The 7,732-nt window shown below is 43.2% G+C and overlaps 1 pseudogene; it reads right to left on the bottom strand.

The window, feature by feature from the left end:
• Positions 1–6,844: 6,844 nt before the first annotated feature.
• Positions 6,845–7,273, bottom strand: Mrpl23-ps1 (mitochondrial ribosomal protein L23, pseudogene 1; annotated as a pseudogene).
• Between the last annotated feature and the right edge of the window lie 459 nt (positions 7,274–7,732).

Here is a 7,732-nt window from a genome sequence, read left to right as displayed (position 1 = left end):
TGAAAAGCGGTGGGCAGGTTATTAGCATCCGGAGAACAATAGGACAAGTGGACTGGAAATGCCAATCTCAGGGAAAGGTCAGATATCAAACCAGGCTGAGAATCTTCTCAGGACCCAGAGGAGAGGAGCATTTTGGAGCTCACACTTCCTACACTAATTAGACAGACCATTTGCCATGCATTTTCATTCAGTGGCATTAGGGTGAATGACATATTAGGCATTTGTTTTGCATTTTCTTAGTTTAACATAGTGAAATAAATGGCCCACAAACAAGAATATATATATATATATATATATATATATATATATATCAAAAGGATTATAAATATGCAAACAATACAGTATCAGAGCATGTGTTTTAAAGAGAATTTACTGCATTTTCTTGATGGGAGTGTTGCATGGCTTTTATAGGTATTCTGATTTAAGAAACAATCAAGATTTGGTTGCCTTTGATTCTGTAGCCAAGTCTCTGATCACAATGTCAGGGGCACAGGAAAGAAGGAACCCCATAGACTCTGATTCTGGCTAGGTGATGGGTTCTTTCCCCGCACCAGCTAAAAAGTTAAAAGGCAGGGAAACAACCCTGGGTCAAATGGAGCAAAATTCATTGGCAACATCATAGGTGGCTCTGGTAGAGAAGGCAGATGTAGATCTGGGCAGCTCCAAGGGTCACTGGATTTTAATTTGGGCTCAAGGGACCCCTTTCTTTTCCTATCTTGGTCCTAATGGGTTTACATACCTTTTCTGGCATGGGGACTGGGTCTCTGTTTCTGTACCCAGCCACAGAAATGAGTTACTACTGGTCTACCTGCCCTTTCATATGAAAACAGTAGCAGATAAAATGGGGTCCCGTGCTTGAGTGCAGAAACAATCATCCTTTTGAGTTAAGAGTAGACCTACTTCTTTTTGTGTTGAAAGAGAAGCACACTGCAGGCGAGGAGAAATGACCTACTTTTGGAGGAAATGGGAACTCACCTCCAGATTCAGACACCTCAGACAGGAAGTGACTGTGTTCCCTTGCTCACAGCCTAGGTGCTCATGGGTGCCACTCCTTGAAGCTGTGAGGTCATCCCTGACATTATTTTTGTGCCTCCCTGAACCATATGATTAATTCAATCACCATATCCGGTATCCACTAGAACACATAAACCCATGACACCATCAGCATCCGGGGAGGCAGCATGCTTGCTCTGCTTTACACACATTGTTCATTCTATGTTGACAGCATTTCTGAGACCCCCGAAGGCATGATCTGGGTTCCATGCCTGGGGCCAGCAGATAAGGGAAGGGATTTAGAAAGGTTGGATGGGTTTCTAGAGAAATATACATGGCGGTCACATGGAGACTTGGTCCGTATCTCATTAATGATAACTACATCAATAAGTCTAATAAGTCTGCTTCTGTGATAGAGGCTGGGAGTCTAGATAGCTGCATACCTGGGAAGAAAGGAATAGGAAGAGGTTAGCCTGATCTAGTGGACATCTTTGCTAAACATTGGTTCTCTGAATTTAGTTTTTATATGTCTTAATTAAGTTCCATTATCAATACTACATTTCATGCTGTAGGAATGGAGCTCTTGATACCAACTCCATGCTATTGTCATGCTTCTTGATTAACCCATGACAGTGAAGTTTTAGCTTCCAGCTGTAATAAAACACACAAGGATTCAGCTCTTAGAGTTTAGGAGAACAAAATTCCTCCTACCCACATGAAAGTAGCAGGCTTTAAATGGACGGAGGAAGCAAGAAAAGAGTGGGGAGGGAGGATAAAAATAATTGCGCCAGGCATGACTGTGCATGCTTACAACCCCAGCACCCGGGAGGCTAAGGCAGGAGGGCCGCTGTGAGTTTCAGGTGAGCCTTCTCCCAGTGCACATACTGAGGTACTTTCTGGAAAACAAAATAATGCAAATGAAATACAATAAAATAAAACCCTTTAACTTACTGTTTTGTTGCCTGGGATTACCCAATGCCCATGGTTCTCCAAGACCTGGGTGCTCTGAACCCCTCCCTACAATCTATATCAAATCCATACCATACATCAGTCTCTTCCTGAAATGGCATAAAGCACAGGAAGAAGACTCCCACATGCTCACAGGGCACACCATAGCTTCTAAAAATCACATTTCTTGAGTGGATTATATTCCACATGGCAATAACCTGCCTGCTCAATCTCCAGGTCTTCACAAGCTACCCCACCTTATGATTAATGATTGTAGAAAACACTGGTAATATTCACATTCTGTGTGTGCCTTCAACCCAGCAGGGAAATCTGAAAGAGCTTGTGTGGTTTCACTCACCCAGCGAGCGAGAGAACTCTCGCACATCCTAATTTAAAGTAGTTATTGCATATCTTGCCTCCTTTCAATTTTTTTTTTGCCCTCATTGTCACAGTCATCCTCCTGTTGTAGAGAACAATGCATCCTCCACAAAATAAAAAGGTTGTAATTTGCAAGATTTATATTTAATAATCCAGGCAGTGCACGGGTTTGACAATACTGAAATCGCTGTGTCGAATGTCTTGCACCCCCTTCCTCTCTATCGTCATCCTTCTCCTTTCCCATTCTTGTTCATGTATGCCTTCATGTTGAGTGGGAAGATGGAGGAGAAACAAAGAAGGAAAGCAGCAGTCAGCTCACTCCTGCCTACCACAAACCAGCCTGTTTTAATTTTTCTATCTAGTTCTGCGAACTTCTGATTCCAACACATCTGCCTCGCCTCTCCCATACAGCTTTCATTTTCCTAGCTAAAAATCACACTTTATGATAATAATAAACGGGAAATTGGGCTTCTGTTTTCTCTGTTTGTTTTTACTTTAAATTATGTGGGTATGGGGCTCGTGCATGGGAGTACAGTGCCTTCAGAGGCTAAGGGAGAGTCCAAGAACCCCTGGAATTGGAGTTATAACTGCTTCTGAAATGTTGCCTGGAATGGGTACTAGAAACCCAATTGGGGTCCACACATTCTTAATGGCTGAGTTAAGCCTCTTTGGACACTAATTTTACAGTTGCCAAGGATTTTGGTCAGGGTTCGATAGAGGAACCTAATAGATAAAAATAAATATATATTAAAGGGAACTCTATCAGAGGTTTACAGGATATGAGCTGGATAACCTAACACTAGCTCTTGATCCTAGAGATACTAAGAACTCAGTAGTCAATCTCTCTAGGAGGCTGGATGGTTTGGAAGTCCCAGTTTGGCTCTGGCAACCTGGAGATTTTCTGGGGAAGCCATTGGTCTTTAGCTCCATTGGGAGGTTGAAAAAGCTGGGCCCCATTGTCAGCAGACAGAACGGTGGGAGCAATTTCGACAGAGTTGATGAAGTTAGAAACGTGGTATGTAAATTCACCATCAAGATACAAAGGCAAAGCTTTTGCCCTCAGGCCTCTTCAAAAATATATCTGTCATTTATTGTATGAACGTGTGTATTCCTGGATGTATGTATGTGCACCATGTGCATGCAGTACCCATGAAGGCCAGCAGAGAGCATTAGATCCCCTCAAACTGGAGTTACGGGCAGTTGTGAGTCACTATGTCAGTGCTGGGACTTGAATCCTGGTCCTCTGCAAGGGAAACAAATCATCTTACCTCCTGAGCAATCTCTCTAGCTCCCTTCAAACCTCTTTTAATCCAGCCGCCCCTGGAGGCACCACCCACATTCTCAGTGACTCTTCTCATTCAGCCTCTGATGAAAATCTCTCTCAGATTTCAGATCCAGTCAAGTTGAAGTCTGAGATCAACCATCACAAAGATGGCTGTTGTCTTTCTCCCTGATGACAAAGAGTGGGAAAAGCTGGCAAAATCCCTAAGAGGCAGATGCTAGTGCCTGGGGTTGAGATTAGAGAGCAATCTTCTGCAGAACACAGAGACAGATGCGAGCATTTGGGCATCTGCACGCCTGACACGGGGCAAGTTTGTGCCTCGTGTGATTCTTAAAGTCTCAGAAAAAAAGAGCGGCTATTCGTGCTCACTTCTGCACATTTTTTTTTTGAAGCAAGAAATGACACAGAAAATTGAAGACATTTTATAATTTCCACTGAGGCAAACGGGGCTCTTTTCTGCTCATTAGCTACTCTATGCATGCAATTCCACGGTATCTTTCTGAATGTCAACTTTGATATTTTACTCAACCAAGCATAAGAGCTTGCTCTAAACCACTCACTTAGTAAAAATAACAGTTCTGGATGTATAACTGCCCTGCAAGGTACGATTTGGGATAGTTTCCATCTGCCACAAACTCTGAGTGTCTAATGCCTCTCTCTACTCTTGAGAATCCGTTTCTGCAAACGAGTCCAACCAGATTGGTCTCGCCTTGGAAAACATACTCCAAGAGGCACCAACTGTGAACACCTCCCTTCTCAATGCATTTGCTCTGGTCCCAGGAGGCTGTGGGGGACGTTGGGGAAGATCTTGGAGCATGGAGGCTGAGACTGCTGTCGGCTATTCCTATCAACCTGTTTTATGTTTGAACTTGTTTCTCCAACAAACTGCCTTAGAAGTGAAGCTAAGTTTACGAATTACTTTACCTCTTCGTGATAACTCTGAACATGAACTCTTTTCTTTTTAATTTTTGTATTTAGTTAGTTTTGTTTATAGGTATGTTGCCTTCATGTGTGTCTATGCATGTTAGGAGTGTGTAGTGAATCCTGGAACTGGAGTTACACATGGTTGTGAGCTGCCAGGTTGGTGCTGGGAACCAAAACCAGGTACTCAGGAAGAGCAGCCAGTGCTCCTAACCGCTGAACCTTCTCTTTGGCTCTGTGTCTGAACTCTTGCTTGGTTGTCCCGATTCCATTCCAAGAGTGAGTATTGCAGGGTATCTTTGTGTCCTGAGTGAGTGACCACAATTTAAACTGTGAATATCTATCTCTAAGGAAGTTTGTCTCTCACATGCGTCTTACCGTAGCCACAAATGCAGCTGTGAAATCCTGTCTCTTAGACGAGACACGGCTGATGCATACATCCAAACTATGAAAAATTAAAGACTAAATAAAATACGTGTATGTATTGTAATATAAACTATATGAAATGGATGGGTCTAACCCATTTGCAGATCCTCTCATATATCAGCGTCAACATGTTGGACACTCCGATACGGAATTTCACAGAACATTACATGAAGCAGTTGACAGATTAAAGCTAAGAAAACTCACGTTGTCTATTTCATCAGCAGGGCTTTATCCATATGCTCTCGAAGCTTATTTAGAACTCAGATTAATTTATTAAAATATAAACATATAATTAAATTGTCACGCTGTCAGCCTGCCTTCTAAATATTTACATTTATACCCGTGGATTTGTGTTGCTTGCAAGCTTGGTCTGGGAAGCGTTTGTTTCACAGAAGGTAGTGGTTTAATGCAGGCACTCACAGCTGACTGCAGTGCTCATTGTAAGTAACTGTGAGTGGCCAGCTATGGATGGAGCCTGTGTATTGGCCTTTCCCTATCCCAGGCTCAAGGAATATTACACAAGAGTGGGCGGAAAGAGTGTAGGAGCCTGAGGAACAGGAAGAGGACAGTGTTGTGTTGTTTTTTGGATATAAGGTGGCTGACACACACATTAACTATATGGAAAAACTTTAAAGACTAAACAAAATGTATATGTACATGTAGTTAACATAATTTATATAAAATTATATAAAATACATGAGACATATATACATATATCTATATAAATTCATCACTCTCAGAAATAAAAGTTGACTTAAGCTGTTTTGAGGGTCACTCTGCAATGCGTCCCCCTGAAACAACAGAGCTACAACACAGTGTCTGCAGGCCTGTGTGGTAGAGAACGTGTCTGTGTGAGTCGTGACCATAAGCTCTGGCTGTCCTGTGTGTACCACTTTCAGATGATGTTTTCTAGAACAATCCGTCATATCCCATGTTCCCTCATTAAATAGCCTCAGACAGCCAGCTTCCCAGGTCTTTCGCCTGAATTTATATATTTTCCCCTTCCCAATCTGTCACTTTTCATTTTTGTCACCGTGTTTTCTCCTAACAAGCTGCGTGCATGCAAATTTGAATTTCCTTAACAGCCTTTGCCTACAATAACGATATTTTCTGTGCTATAAATTTCACAACAGAAGGACATCGTTTCTCTTATTTGATGCATACGTGGCCCAACCTAGCCACACCACCATCTCACCCAGTCCCCGTTGAGGGAACTTAACCAATTCTACTCGGTTTTGAATTTCATAAGAATAGATAGCTCTGGGAATCCAAATGGCTGAAATATACCTACTGTTTGTAGCTTCAGTGCAGAGATCTCAGGGGTCTATTATGGCTCCTAAGAGGCTTTTGGACAACTCTCCTTATGGCTGCTGTGTGTTGGCAGGTGGGCTTTCTTGCCATCATTCTAGGTATTCTACCACTACCTCCTCTCTCTCTCTCTCTCTCTCTCTCTCTCTCTCTCTCTCTCTCTCTCTCAATATCTCTCACAGTCTCTCTCTCAATATGTCACTCTCAATATCTCGAACAATCTCTCTCAATATGTCTCTCTCAATACGTCTCTCTCAATCTCTCCCTCAATATCTCTTTCTCTCTCTCAACCTCTCTCAATATCTCACTCTCAATCTCTTTCTCAATATCTCTACCTCTCTTCATCTCTCTCAATCTCTCAATCTCTCTCACAGTCTCTCTCTCAATATGTCACTCTCAATATCTCTAACAATCTCTCTCAATATGTCTCTCTCAATATCTCTCTCTCTCTCTCTCTCTCTCTCTCTCTCTCCCTCCCTCCCTCCCTCCCTCCCTCCCTCCCTCTCTCCACAAAGAATTTTTATTTAGGCTTGTCAGAACCACCGTGGTGCTCACCAGGGTCTGTGGCCCAGATCTCACTGTCCTAGGTCATAGGCCAAACCAGGAAGGGATACCAGGACAGTGTGGGTCACTGTTTTGCCTCTGCTGGGTAGCTCCTCTTCCAGAGGGTCTGGAGAACTGAGCTCCTTCTCTGGAAAAAGATCTGGGAAAACGAAGGTCTGTCCGTGGGCCAGCTGCTCGCAGGTCACTTTGTAGTCTGGTTTCTTATAATTCCCTCCTCCTGTTGGAGCCATGGTGCATCCATGGCCACACAGTAGCCACAGGAACATTGTAAATCTGCTCAAGGTAATTTTGAAGATCCACCCTGGTCACCTCCATGGGGATCCGGAATTTGCACAGGATCTTCAGGCTGTGTAGTCCCAGGCCGCGCCAGCTGAATGAAGAAGTTAGTTTGAAATACATCGAGCTGGGGGGGTCACCCAACTGGTAGAGGGGGTACAACACATTCCGCACCATGGCAACCACATCTCCTTACTCTGATCTCTTTGCCTACCTCTGGGGAATTATTTTCCTTCTCAGCCTCTGTGGTCCTGGAGCAATCCTCAGTGGATAATCTCTTCCAACTCCTTATTCAGGGATTCATGTGAACTTTGCTGTGTAAACAGTTTTGAGGAGAATACCTTCAAGAATCATGGTCATTCACTACCTTTGCATATTTTTTTCTATTACCCTTGACTTTAATTACCTCACCCTTCTTCAAATCCCCCGAGAGTCAACTGACTTGTGCACAGCTGTTCGCACCCACTCAAGTCCCTTCACATCAGCAAAGTCACTTGTTATCTTCTGGTAATTTACTGGCCCAGATGTTACTTCCTGATCCAAAGTTCTTGCCAGTTAATTCAGGGTCTGGTGTGCATGTGCGTCTGTCTACCAGATGAATCTTTTCTTCTAAGGCACAAAGCAACCACCTCCCAT

This window comes from Rattus norvegicus, chromosome 12 (assembly GCF_036323735.1).
Source record: "Rattus norvegicus strain BN/NHsdMcwi chromosome 12, GRCr8, whole genome shotgun sequence".
Lineage (NCBI taxonomy): Eukaryota > Metazoa > Chordata > Mammalia > Rodentia > Muridae > Rattus > Rattus norvegicus.
This window is presented reverse-complemented; position numbering and strand designations above follow the sequence as displayed.